The sequence below is a fragment of the Talpa europaea genome (assembly GCF_964194135.1).
Source record: "Talpa europaea genome assembly, chromosome: 6".
NCBI classification, from domain to species: Eukaryota; Metazoa; Chordata; class Mammalia; order Eulipotyphla; family Talpidae; genus Talpa; species Talpa europaea.
Genome location: NC_140072.1, coordinates 115602807 through 115618234, shown reverse-complemented (window position 1 = coordinate 115618234; position 15428 = coordinate 115602807).

The window sequence follows — 15428 nt, the reverse complement described above, 5'->3', positions numbered from 1 at the left end:
GTTTTGGTGCAGTGACCGTAGGCGGTGACTCTGGTGCTTCCTCTTGAGATGCTCATGAGGAGGGTTTGTTTCTGTTCTTTCACATTTGAGGGGAGAAATGGGACACTTATCTTTCTCAGAATAAATAATGTCTGAGCATTCATCATTCAGGAAATCAGAACTTAGGGACTCTGCCTTCAGGTTACTTTTGTCTGCTGCCATGTGTGCTTCTGCATTTCTTTTTTTTTAAAGATTTATTTATTTATGCATACAATAGCTGCGATGTAGACCAGAGGTGAGGGAGTGGTGAGAGGATTCACCAGAGACAGAGAGAGGAGCAGAACAGGCAGATCTACTGAAATACACTGCTGAGGGGAGCAGCGGGCGAGACAGGAGAGGTCTGCTGCACCCACTTCTACCTTTCATTTTGTTAGTTGAAGGTTATAGTAGATGAGCATTCATTTCCAAAATCTAGAGCAGAATCTTCTAAATGAAGTCTGTAGACACTAAGAAATTTTATGAATGGGCCTTAGGATGTCTGTGAACCTTCTGAAATTATGTATAAAATTCTGTGTGAATATGCAATGTACATTTTAGAGCCTGTGGCTTTCATTAGCTTCTCAAAGGGACCCTGTGAATCCCCCCCACCCCCAATAAATTTGCTGCAGTAACCTTTAAACAGTAATGAGAGGCACCTCAGTCATTGCAGTGGATCACAATAAATGAGTCCAGAATGAATGAGTCCATGTGGATATGATCCAAGCAGAGGAACAGGATGCTGAGGTCCTGAAAATTTAAGGGCTAGAATGTTGTTTTCTATTTAGAGATGCCATATAGAGATAGTGAGGGAAGGCATTAATCCAAATATATTAAAATGTGCAGATGGCAAAAATGGCCACCGCCCTCCACTGTTTTCTTGCCTATAACCTTTATAATGTGACTTCTCAGGCTCTCTCATGATCAAATGGAGTCTTTTTGACATCCTTGAATATGTATTGGCTTTGTGACTTGCCTTTGCAAATAAATGCAGTAGAAATAACAGATTTTCAGTTCCAATTAGATTCTCCAAGAAGTCTTGTGTAGCACATTTTTTTTTTCTCTTGGGACCCCTGCCTCCACTTGCTCACAGTGCTAGTTTGCTAGAAGGTGACAGACTATGTACTTCAGAGTTGTGTCAACTTTTCTCCTACATGAAGTCCCACATATAATAAGTAGCACAGTCAATATCAGCAAACCCTGGCTTTCCCCACCCCAGGTGATTGAAAATGCATGGGAGAGAAAAGCAAAAATGTGAAGTGCCATCTGGTTGATTCTAGTGTAAGCCTTTGACCCATAGAATCAAGAGCTAAATAAATGGGTATTGTTTTCAGCTGCATCATTGGGGAGACTGGATGTAGGTTATATAGCAGCAGCTAAGGCATACATTAGGACTCACTTCTTTTCAAAATGGAATTACAGTCTTACATGTGAAAGAGAGTGCAGTGCCCCCGAATCCCTGACATTTTACACAAACTTCTGTTTACTTCTATACCTTGTGTTCAAGTGCACAAATTATCTTTTGTGTTGTTGTTCTCTCCTCTTATCTTTGAATAAATGTCAATGTTAGCAACGTATACTGACCTCTCGAATTTTAATTTCCCTCTCTGCACTAGAAATTTTTATCTGTTGTAGACTGACGATACGTTGGGTTAGGCAGGTATTCTTCCAAATGTGTTGCTACAGCTCGGAAGCCAACTTTGAAAAATCAAACATTAAAAAAAAATTTTATATATTATTTATTTATTCATTAATTTATTTTACTGAAGTTTCCCCTTCCTGAGGCAGAATTTCAGTCATTTTATTTGGAGAGGAGCAATAAAGTAAAACTAATGACTGTGAGTGAAAAACATTCATTAATATAGCAAAATATTATCCTAGGATGTACTCAAGGTTAATAGTAAGGCATTGATTAAAATGAAAGGATGGGGGCTTCCCCGGTGGCGCAGTAGTTGAGCGCTGGGTTGCGAAGCTGCCCGCAGCCTCTGCAGTGCCGGTTCGATCCCCGGCTGCTCCCCGGCCACAGGAGGAGGGTCCCACATGGAGCGCAGACCTCCCCCACCGCCCACTGTTCCCCTCAGCAGTGTACTTAGTCAGTCTGCCTGCTCTGCTCCCCGCTCTGGCCCTGGTGAATTCTCTGACCCTCCCGCGCTTCTGACTGTACCAAGTGCTTGTATAAATAAATAATCTTTAAAAAAAAAATCGGAAACAATCCAACAAGTAAATTAACAAATTAATCCTTTGTTCAAGAAGCATTTAAAATGACAGAAAGGGAGTGTTTGCTGTTGTTGTTGTTGTTGTTTTTAACACTGTGATAGTGAAGCTTATGTTAAAAAGGAAAATTTAAAGGATGCAGCATGGCAAAGTAAAAGAGCAGGATTACGTTAGTGGTTTGCCATCACCCCTTCAGGTTTTGCCATTCTTTCAGCAAGCATTTATTAATTTCTTAACTATATCCATGAGACCTCACTAGGAAATGGAAATGTTGATGTGAAAGAATTCCTACTTGGGGTGACTTAAAATATCAGTAGTTACAAAACAAAATGTTAGATTTGTGATCATTTAATTTCATTCTCCCTGTATTCATTATCATCAGTGTCACTGTCATCATGATGTCCTTGCCATGTGATGCTGTCCCTACTACCTTCTTTTAGTGCATTATCTCATTTAAACCTCCATAAATATCCCATCAACTTGATAGCTTGAAAGCACTTGTTACAAGAGTGATTAAGAGGAAGGAAGATGTACTGTTAAAGTCACTCAAAGTTACTGAGTGAAGGTGTTATAGGACAGGGAGAGGGGCAGCCCAAACCCCACAAACCTGCCTATTCTAAATGGGTTCGGCCATCCGCCGCATCAACACAAAACACATGAGACTAATGGGAAGGATCTTTAATAAAACTAGGAAACAATACAGGTAAGGCAAAGAGTCTAGTTTCTAAATGAAGCACCCAAAGTTACCCGTCCCCTCGTGGGTAAAAGTCCATCCATATGGGATCGGCCCAGAACAAGGCCCCAAAGCCTGCTACAAGTCTAAAGCATCTTCCAGTGGGGACCCACAGAAAAGGGTCACAAACAACTGGATAAGCCCGGAAGGAAAAGAGCAAAATCAACATCAAGATAAAAGCTGCCATGGTCACCTCCCCACAGGTCTCACCCACATCTGTGTCACCCAGTCCACGAACAAAAGACAAGCGCAGTTTCTTTACGTGTCTCTAGGCTCCATGTGCCTCCTCCAGGTCTCCTGGCTCCATCCTGCTTCCTTCCTCAGTCTCTTCTGCAGCTTCTCCTCTTCCTGCTCAGCTCCACCCTCCCTTGGGTGGGGCAGGGAACCTCCCCCTTTCCTGGGGACCACCCTGTTACAAAGGGAGAAGCATTTCCAAGTAAGGGGATATTCCATGGTCCATTTCCTCATTATTCTTTGTGTCTGAAACATAAATTCCATATTGATAAAGAGAGTAGAATAAGGAAAAACTGGAGAAAATGGGGCAATGAGGAAGATCTTGATGAACTTTGTGATCTGAGTAAGCTATGATGTCTACCTTTCGTGTTGAAAAATAAAGAGGGACTAGGGGAGACACCAGAGCCTTAGTTTCCAGCCTCTCTTAGAGGTTTTATACCTGTGAATAATGGGATGCCCTCAGAGAGAGCCTTGGACACAGGCTGCCCACACCAAGTTGTCTCCTGCACTGCTGTCTCTTCGGGCAACACCTGTTAGCTTGTTAGACCTTTAAATTCTCCATTCCTTGTCCATACAGCAGGTTGTTGTTTCATCCACTGTCATTTTATTATAATGTTGATGAGAATAAATAAGTTCCAGCCCATGTTGAATGAAAGGACTTCATTCAAGGACCTTGCTGTCTGTACAGTTTCGTTTAAAGTCACGGTTCAAGAACCTATCAACGACATGGAGTGAGGACTTACTCTTTTTACTGATTTACTCTCTAGAGGTGCAGGGATTTGCAGTTAACAAACTCTCCAGGTGAGGATGATACTCAACAAGATTAAGAAGCCCAGCTTTAACCCAGAGTGAGTGAAAATGTGGTGGTCTCTGCTGTGGGTGTTTCTGGCTTAAAGGCGGTCTGGACAGAAACTGAGAGTGTTTATAAATATTTAAGCAATTGCTCAAAGATTTTATGTCAATTGACTTATTTAGAACTAGGTTTTGTATTCTGTAATGTCTTTTTTTTTCATTTTTCTAAATATGTTACTTGGGGGAAATTTTACAAAAGTCAAGTGATGAACTGCACGTGCGTGCAAACTGATGCTTCATCAGAGTGAGGAGCACATTCTACACTGAGCCTGTTATGCCTCTCTTGACTTCTTTTATGTTTTGGGCCTCTGTTTACAGAGAACATTGAATATTCCACTTTGGGAAGGTAAATGTTAGCTTGTATTTCACACCTTGTATATGCTATTATCATCCCCAGAGCCCTCTGATTTCCTGCTTTGGGGCCACTTGACAAATGAGTCTATTTTTCCTGAGTGCTGTTGCTAGGAGGCAAGTAGCTTCAATACCACCTTCTCACATTTTCCACTGCCTTTACTGTTTTCCAGATGTGTTCAGACCCAGAGATTAAACAATAGATGAAGGAGGCCAGAAGAAAGACATTTTACTGCAATATGTTTTAGTGGTGTCATCATAAACAATTTCTGAATTGACCTATTGAAATAGAAATATTTATGGATGATCCTCACATTGTAAGATCACTAGTAGCATTTAATTTTCACGCAAAATAATTTTTAAAATTATCATGAGAAGTCTGTAGAAGTGCAATATAATATAAGCTTTCTTTAGGGAGTCCTTGTGCTTTATAATGTTAAGGGGGAACAGTACTCTTCTGCTTTTATTTAATAACATAGACATTGAGCTGTTTTCATAAAGGAGAATATCCTCAATAGAAAATAATTAAGTGAAATAAATGAATCCCTTACTTGTTACACAAAAAATCCATAAGCCTTATCAAAAGATGATTTAATGATGGAAGCTGACTCAAGTTGTTATGGCAACTAGAATCTGAAAGTACCTGGTTGTGCCTGTGTTTTATTTTCCTCCACTTTTTTTTTAAAGGAAAAAAAAAGTACTCTTCCATCTGGTTTAATCACAGTGTTAAAATACCAACGTCAAAGAAAAGTATCTAATAAAAATGATTTCACATCTGTTTCAAGATGAGTGATATTTCACCTTAACAAGAAATAAATACAATTCTAGGCAAAAGTCTTTTAGGAGAAAAGAATGTGATTATGCATTATCATAAATTGCTAAAGAATCTCTTTATTTTAGACATGTCATTTTTTAACTTGAATTATGTTAGCTAGATTAATCTTTTCTTTTTTTTCCCCCACCTGTTGAGGAGAACTGGAGTCATGGTCATGGAGAGGGTAGGAGGTGGTATTGTGTTATTTAGTGCACCCACTTTTGTACCCTCTGTCTTTTGTCCCTTTAACTACATCTTTTCCCTTTTATTTTGTACTCTGATACTAAAGAGATAAGGTGTCTTTCTTTGGAATAGAAACCTTGCAAGTATATTAAACAATAAGAATTATATGAATTATTTTGCCTTACTGCAGTCAGTAGTTACTTCATATCATAAAGTTGTCTTTATCATGTGTTTTGAAGGTGAAATTATGAAATCTACATTTGCAATCAAATGATGAGTAGGGTTCCAACCAGAATAGCTCCACGAGAATCTGTCTTTTAAATTAATAGAAATGTGTAGTAAGTAGGAAAGAATTGGGTTTGCATTGCTTTAGAAATAAGCTATGGATTCTTAGGACTAGTCTTTTCTAGCACTACAATGGAGGAGCAAGCACACTGATGTGACTCTACTACCTTGTGTTGCAAACAATTACCAAATGTGATGTTTTAGTACTTCCCCTATCTTCTTTGTAACAGATAAATTAATCCAACTTAAGTGTCCAATAGATTAATTTCATATGCACTGTATTCCAAGAAATCTTATAAAGAGGTTAACCTAGAGGAAAAGTGTCTTTGTGGGTATTTGTAGCTATGCAAATATACATTAATAAATATGTAGGGCCTCCCCGGTGGCGCAGCGGTTGAGCTTTGGGTTGCGAGGCTGCCCACGGCCTCTGCGGCGCCGGTTCGATCCCCGGCTGCTCCCCGGCCACCAGAGGAGGGTCCCGCATGGCGCGCAGACCTCTCCTGCCGCCCGCTGCTCCCCTCAGCAGTGTACTTCGGTCCTTCTGCCTGCTCTGCTCCCCGCTCTGGCTCTGGTGAATTCTCTCACCCTCCCGGCTTCTGACTGTACCCAGTGCATGTATAAACAAAATAAATAAATAAAACATGCCTCTATTTAAAAAAATAAAAATAAATAAATAAATCATAAATGTAACCCCAGGGATTTAAATTTAAAAAAAATAAATATGTAAATATATACATATATATTATATACATAAATATAGTTTTGGGAAGGGTAATGTCATCAGCTCAGTACAGTCAACTCAGTGGTGGACTGTGTGGTGGCATGATCTCTGTACGTTACTCTATAAATGGCAATATGAGGTTGTCTGTGAAAAAGAGGCTGCTGCCCTTTCATTCTGAGTTACTCCTTTGCTATGCCAGTAAAATGAGTTTAATTAACTGGTATGCCGAAGGTACATTAACAGGGGAATGAACCGATCATGACTGTTTCCTTTAAATCCAGTGTCCCTAGGATAAAGGCAGTATAAGTTAATATTAACAATAAGACTTTAGAAATTTTATCAAAAATGTGTTGTGGCAGGTTATATAAATCAGCTATAAAATAAATGGATAGCTGTCTACATAATTTGGAGTCAACTTCCTTGGGAACAGAAAGCACTTGCTGGAAAAATAAGAGAAAATTGATTTAGAAAGGAGCAGTTAATATATGCAGTGAAGTAGTAAGTATATAATAAAACCATATAATTCAAGATCTTCAGATTTATAAAATGCCAGAAAACCATGAGTTACTTGGACCCTAACTATTAGAATTATTCACGTTTAACTACACACGTTTGCCAGGGTGGAAATTTTTTTCAAAAGAAGCAAGGGATTTGCAAACTCACTGTACCTATCTGTGTTTATCTGGAGGAAGATTCTAGATTCTCAAAAGTGCCTTTGACCAAAATGAGATTAAAAAATACTGTACACATGAGGCTCTGAAAGGATAAGTAACTTAGGTTACTTTGCTAAAGTAGCAAATCTAGAAATCCAAAAGCAACGTATATTAGAAATCATCTCACAGGAACCGTAGGCCTCACCAAAGCTCTTAATAAGCCAGTTTATCTTCATTTGGAGTTTTGATATATGGAAGAAATGTTCTGATTTTTTTTTTTAAGGTGATAGGTAGACTATTATCCTAAGGAAGGTAGTGGTTTAAAATTTAGATCTTTCCTACTGGCTAGCCCAATAAAGATATTTTCCAAATTTATATTACCACTCTGAGGTTAATTTCCAAACCCACTTTGCTTACTGAGAGAACACTTGTGGGTTGCTTTTTATGCATGGGATCCTAAGAGTCAATCTAAGAGGAAGTTTATAGCAGAATTTCCCTTAAATGGGGTCTGTATTGCTATATAAGAAAATAACCCTACACTTATTGTCTGAAAGCAAGACACTTGCCTTTTACTTTTTGGAGGTTATGAACTGAGGATCAGTTTAACTACCCCTGTAGATGCCATTATCAGTCCAAGGACCCCTTCATTTCCTGCTTTGTGACTACTTGACGAATGAGTCTGTTTTTGCAGTCAAGATAGTACTGTGTTGCAGTCAATATGGTTGCTGGACTGTGTAATCTGAGGCTTCCCTGGCCTAGATGATCTATTTCAGTCATGGCTCTCAGGTGGGTGATGACATGAAGATGCTGAGCTGAAGATACAGACCTTCCCCGGCTATTGGCAGGAAGCCTTAGTTCCTCTCTCCAGGGCTGCTTGCGTATTATAGCAAGGCTATGGCTACCTTCCCTCAGAACAAGTGATCTAAGAGAAAAACTGGATGGGCATGACATAATGTGTTAAGACTCAGTTTCAGAAGTAGACAGGGTCACATCTGCCATGTTCTCTTCATTAGAAGCAATTGGTGATTCAAGGTAGTGGAGAGAAATTAGCCTCCATGTCTCAAAGAGAATAGTATCAAATTTTAGGATACATACAGCCATTTCTCAAAGAGACTAGTATCAAATTTTAGGATACATGTTAGAATCACCATAAATGGTAATTAGCTGGGACTGTCTGATTCCTGCCCTCAAAAAATTCCATCTTTGCCTATGAGGAACACAGGAAAGATAATGGCATGAAAATACCAAGTAGAAGTCAAGAATTAGAGAAGTCTTGAGGTAAAGAATTATATGTGTGTGTGTGTGTACACACACACACACACATAGAGTGAGGCTGTGAACTGCTAGTGGCAGCACTAATACCATAGAAGCAAAGGCATAAAATTCTCAGGACATCATAATGTCAGGACATTGACAGCCTGTTGGTCTTGGATTCTAGACTAACTTGAAATTTTGGACTAACTTTGAAAGATAGGCATGAGATATGTCTACCATGAAAATTTAGAAATTACTATAAAGAATATAAGGATAATAGCAACAATAATTCTAACACTAAGAGGAAGGTACAGTTCAAATTTTATTATTTATCATCATTTACAATGCATTTGTATAGCTATCTTTCTTTGCTTACCATTGTAAGCCCATGCCATCAAAACACTTTGTAAGTACTAATTGCTTTTTTTTAAAGTTCTCTTTACTGAGAACATTCATGAACTAATTGTACAATTGAGTCTTGACAAATGTATACTGCTGTGTAACTACATCAACAATCATTTTATAGAACATTTTCATCAACCTAAAATGTTCTCTTGTGTCCTTTTTCAGTCAACACGCTTTCTACCCCTAGTTCCTGCCAACCACAGATCTGCTTTCTGTTACGTCAGTTTTGCTTTTTCCAGAATTTCATATAGGTGGAAAAATACAGCATATACTCTTTGGCCTATTTTCCATTTTTTTTTACTATGAATAATGTTTTTTTGGACTCAATGTAATGTTACATGTATAAGGAGAGGTTGTCTTTTTAACTGCTGGTTAGTTATACATTATACAGATAAGCTATAATTTGTTTATCCATTTACTAGTTGAACATTTTGGTTATTTTCATTTGTGGGCTATTATCAATTAATCTGCTGTGAATAGTTGAGTACAGATCTTTCAATGAACATATGTTTCATTTCTCTTCTGATAGTAGAATTGCTGAGTTTTATAGTGAGTATTTATTTAACTTTATAACAAGTTGCCAAATGGTTTTCCATTCTCAGCAATGATGTATGAAAATTACAGTTGCCCCATATCCATAGCATCATTTGTTATTGATAATCTTTTTACTTTTTTGTCATTCTATTATGTTTTCACTTGCATTTTATTATAAGTAATGGTAGTGAACACATTCTCTTAAATTTTTTTTTTATTTTCTTAGATCATTGTTCATTTTTGTACAGTAGTTGATTTATCTCCTCAGGTGTAAACCCTGTAAATCTCCCACCACCGCATCACCTGTGAACCATCATCATAGTCCCTTGTGCTCTTTGTGGCCCTGTTTTGATCCCTCTTTCTCCTCATCACTTGCTGTATGCTTCAAATCTGTATTTTGTCTGCAAATTTTATCTTTTTTTGATACTTTGTTTGATTCCCTATATTCTTTCTGTAAGTGGAACTCTCCGATATTTTTTTCTTTTTCCTTCTGACTTATTTCATTGAGCATAATCCCTTCTAGCTCTATCCATGTTGTTGTGATGGCATGAGTTTATATTTTTTGGTTGCTGAGTAGTATTCCATTGTGTATCTATACCACATCTTCTTGATCCCTTCATTTGTTTTGGGGCATTTAGGTTTCCATATTTTAGCTATTGTAAATAGTGCTGCAATAAACATAGTAGTGCAGATTTCCTTTTGAGTAAATATTGCTGAAATTCATATGGAATCACCAAAAAAAAAAAAAACCCTCAAATAGACAAAGCTCTCTTGACTAAAAAGAAGAAGAATGGATGTATTATATGCCCAAACTTCAAACTATACTACAAAGGCATTTAAAACAGCATGGTACTAGAATAAATCAGATATACAGAGCATTAGTTTGCTAGAGCTACTACAACAAAGTACCACAAACTGGCTTAACAACATAAACTTATTTTATCGCAATTCTGAAGACTGGGTGTCTAGGATCAAGATGTTGACAGGATTAGTTTTCTGAGACTTCCCTCCTTTCTTGTAGATGGCTGTCTTAGCCTCTCTATGTCTACACATGTCTTCCTTTTATGTGTATTTGTGTCCTATTCTTCCCGTCTTACAGGAATATCAATCAAATTTAACTAGGGTCCAAGACCCTATCTTCAAACATAGTTACATTCTGAAGTCAAGTCTTCAACATTTGAAGGGGGGGGCGCACAATTCAACATGTAACAGTCAGCTTTCCAGTAATTTATGTAATTTGATGTAGTCTCTATTCAAATTGTTTATTGGAATTTCTAGCTTAATATTATGGTCATGACCTTTTTATTTGTTTAAAACTGAATGAAATTCTTCAAATTTATTCAGAAATATTTCATAATGCATAGTATTGTCTGCCTTAGTGAATATTATATGTATACTTGAAAAATGTGTATATTAACTGTTGTAGTTTAGTCTTCTTTAAGTATACATCGTACAATTTGATTGATTGTGTTCTTTAAATTGTCTACAGCTTTACTGATATGGTATCTACTTTTTTTCAATTACTGAGAAACAAGTGCTAAATCTCAATGTATAATTCATGAATTTTTTTCCCTGTCATAAATTTTTGCATTACATATTTTGCAACTCATTTGCTAGGTTCTTACATACTTGAGATTGCTCAGTACTTTTTATCCCTTTTTGCTAATATTCTTTAGTTTATTCTGTTTATTTATATAACCACTTTGGCTTGATTTTTTATTACTGTTTAGATGGTAATTTCAATTTTATCTTGACGTTTAAACTGATTTCTCAATGATAGTATATGGTTGGAACTAGAACTGGAAATCAGTTGTGGAACTAGAACTGAAAATCAAAGTAGAACTGAAAATCACTAGAAGTTAGTGAAACTCAGAAACATTTCAAGATTCCATTTGCTAAATCATATTGATCAGTCTTGAACTTTGAATGAATATTTTGCCTACACATAATTAAAAATTATTCATTAGTCTTTTGTTAAAATTTATTAGGTCCCAGAGTTTATGTAGATCATCTAAATGTTGATATATTTCATTATACAGTCGCATCACACATGAATTAACCTCTGGAAAACTTCACTGTATATTCATGAGAGAATGAAAGTGAGAAAAGAAAGTAATAACATAGTATTATTATGAAAATAGCATTGGCCCTTGTGAGACTTGTGAAATTGTCTTGAGTACTAGGGGATTTCAAGACCACACTTTGAGAAACATGTCACCAGCATCTACAAGCTACATTTTTGTCATATTGAATAATGTGCCAAATCATATATGTTATAGGTACCTTACAGTAATATCCTTAAATTTCTCCCCTGAAATCCTTTGACCAATTGCATATGTAAAAGCAAAATATAAAGTGAAATATTTTACTTTTACTTATTCTATAATCCCAACTCTGATAATTATATTTTTGCTTTATGATGTCTATTTTTTAAAAAGATTTATTTATTTATACAAGACCTGGGATACTGTCAGAGGGGTGGGAGGGTGAGAGGATTCACCAGAGACAGAGCAGGGAGCAGAACAGGCAGATGACTGAAGACATTGCTGAGGGGAACAGCGGGCGAGACAGGAGAGGTCTGTCACGGTACGTGGGTTTTTCCCTGGCCGGCCAGGAATCGAACCTGCACTGCAGAGGCTGCGGACAGTTTCACAGCGCAGCACTCAACCTGCTGTGCCACTGGGGAGGCCCCAAGATATCTATTTTTTAAAAAGCGAATAAAAACTAAGTAAAACTTTAAAAACACCCACATATATACCATATGATGCAGTTAATTTCTTTGTTCTGATGCAACTTTTTTTATTTATATCATTTTCATTTGCTGAAAGAATTACACTAAATCATATAGTGTAGGGCTCTTAATCATGAATTTTCTTATTTTGCTTTTCTATAAAAATCTGCATTTCACCTTCAGTGTTGAAATGTATTTTTGCTGGATGAAGAATCCTAAATAATACTTTTTTTCCTTTTTGATTTTATTGTAGAAAGAACACTTAATATGAGATCTACCTTCTTAACTTTTAAATGTACAGTGTATTATTGACTGTTGGCATGATTCACAGTGCATCTCTAGAACTTATTTGTCTTAACCGAAACTTTATGTCAGTCGAATTACTATTTCTCCCCTCTTCCTGGTTCCTGGTAATTACCATTCCATTCTTGATTCCATGAATTTGATCATTTTAGAAATTATGGGATTTCAAAGGCCCCTGTAGTAGCTTCAAAAAGAATTTGAAGTGTATCAAAGGTAACCAACACTAGTCTTCTTTGAATGAGGAAAACATTTAATTTGAAGAAAATATTTAACTGGATGTCAGTAGGTATTAACACAGTTCTAAAATTAGTTTTCGAGGTGTATTTGTAGTGCCTTTTGACAGTCCTAATTGCAAGTAATTACTTTGGGCTTAAAGATGGTCCTGAAGACAATATTAAAGTGTTTCAAATTCCATTCAGAATCTTTCCTCAGTGCAATGACATAGGGGAAAGAAATACTGTAAATGCTTTCTTATATTATAAGGATGGGTCAAGATACTTAGTTATAATTCATCAAGCATTGTCATTCTATTATAATAAGTTCTTAGTTCATTTATAAAATAGTTATTTTTAATTGTTAAATATGCAATCAGTAACTTTATTTGTAATATAAATCTATCATGCTAGAAAAACAAGTGGCCACTCTTATTTTTATGCTTCTTTACATTCAAGATATATAACTATAGGTTATTAGGGTAAAGTAGCTTATTCAAATATGAGTAACTCATCAGCAATTTAATCCATCACTTACTGAGAATATATGCTATACTCACTAGGTGTTAAATCTCAGCAATGAATGTAAGGTTGAATTCTGGAACTGCAACACTAGACCTTAAATCCTACCTTTGCCACTATCAGCTATGGTTCTATGCCTTAATTTTTGTTGGTTAAATAGTGATGACTGCTGAAGGCAGTTTAACCACCTTGGCTAAATTTAAACATATATCTTCTGTAATGCCTTTTCAAGCCAATTTCATAGAATGAATAGGGGAATATTATCTAATTTTCCTTTCCCTGGAAGGGTTGTCTGTAAGAGTGGCTCTCTATATTCCTTGAGTTTTGGGGGAACTTTTCTGTAAAATCTTTAAGCCTTGATGCTTACTTTGAGAAAAAAATTTCCAACTACTGGTTCAGTGTCTCCTATTGGCACATTACAGTCACAAAGTGTTCTAATAGTCCCTTACTTTGACCACTCATTGAGAAAATATTTTCTATAATTACAGATTACTGCCAACTTTATTATTTAAGAAGTTTCATGGGCCTCCCCGGTGGCGCAGCGGTTGAGCGCTGGGTTGCGAAGCTGCCCGCAGCCTCTACAGCGCCGGTTCGATCCCCGGCTGCTCCCCAGCCACCGGAGGAGGGTCCCACATGGCGCGCAGACCTCTCCTGCTGCAGACCTCTCCTGCCGCCCGCTGCTCCCCTCAGCAGTGTACTTCGGTCCTTCTGCCTGCTCTGCTCCCCGCTCTGGCTCTGGTGAATTCTCTCACCCTCCCGCGCTTCTGACTGTACCCAGTGCATGTATAAACAAAACAAACAAACAAACAAATAAAACATGCCTCTATTAAAAAAAAAAGTTTCATTCTTATTTTCTTCATTTTTAAAGTTATTTACTTAATACTAAAAAATCTCTATTGGTTTTCCTTCAAGTGCCCTGATTCTTCCATAGATTTCCCTGTAGTGAAATTTCCTTTTTAGTTATTGTGTAATTCAACTCCAGAATTTCCATTTGGGTCTCCATTTTTATCATTTCTACATGCATGTTAATATCCTGTATTTGGTATATCCTACTTCCCTTTAAAATCTTTGTCTTGTAGATGCAATATATGGAATCTCTCAAAAAGTGTATCTATTTTTGATTATCTTTTCTTCTGTGTGGGTCACACTCCTAATTTTTTGTATGTCTCAATGTTTTCATGAAAATTACTTATTAGCTACAATACAAAGCCTATGGTTCTGTTTTCCACCCTGGGGCTTATTGTTGCTTGGTTCTGTTTGTGTAATGGGTTGCTGGGACTCATCTTATGGAGTCTATTTCTCCTGAAGTATGCTTAGAATTTCTTTTAATTTTTAATCTTGGAATCCTCAAAGTTGCTTTTAAGTCAATAAAGGTTAGTCTTCAGCCAATGACTTAACTTTTAACAGAGACCAGTGATTAAGCCTCCTGAGTTAGTAAAGCTTCTGTCTATTTCAAGATTTCAAATCTGCCTCACATTTAGCCGAATTCAGTTGCTCCAGAGTGGTATCCCAATAAATGTGCACAGCACTTCCAACTTTTAGGGATTAGATTAGTGTGATGTCATCAGGGCCCTTTCTGACTCTTTTCTCATGCCCTTCCTTGTTAAATATTTGGTGGGTCTATTCTTTTGTCTACTGCTGCTAATTGCTTCTCTAATTATGTAGGTCTGTGATCTCTATTGGAGGGATGATTCCATTTTATGGCAGTTCCTATACTCCTTGTTCCAAATTAAGTCAGCCTTCATGCAATATCATGGAGCTTCCAGTCTTCATGTATGAACAGAAGTATTCTGTTCACTGTGCTGGAATTGAATGGGAGGGAGAGGAATAGGGTCTGTGTCCCCCAGACTCCTTTGCTTTAAGAGGGATCTGGAGGAAATAGTAGTCGCTGTTTTCTTGCATTAACCTAGCTGACACAGAACTTCTGCCCTATGAGCAGTTGCTGGGTGAGGTTGGGTAAGGGAAGGTAATGTAAGTCCTTGGTCTCTTTGGTCTGTAGCTCATACCTGCTGTTTCTTACTAGGAGAGAACTGCCACCTGATGAGTAAGAATAGGGAGAATTGGGTGACTGTCTTCTTAACTGCACACTTCTGAAACAGATGTATGGAGCATCCATCTTGGCAGAATCAGTGAGGAAGCCTGCCCAGAGAGAAACCATTACCTTGCACCTGAGAGGTGGGTGGGGATTTGGGCGCCATGTCCTGTTGGCTTTTCATGCCTAGAAAAGACCTTCTGCAAGACTGAATAGGAAGATATGTTTGTGGATGAGTGGGAATAGTTCAAATGTCATGAATTTAGTTTTTTAGTGAAACTAGATTTTCTTGAAGAAATGCCTCTAAATATATTACCTGCCTTTAGGTGAAGTCCAGAGACTTTTAAGTAGTAGTTATTTGGTATTTTTCAACAATTTAA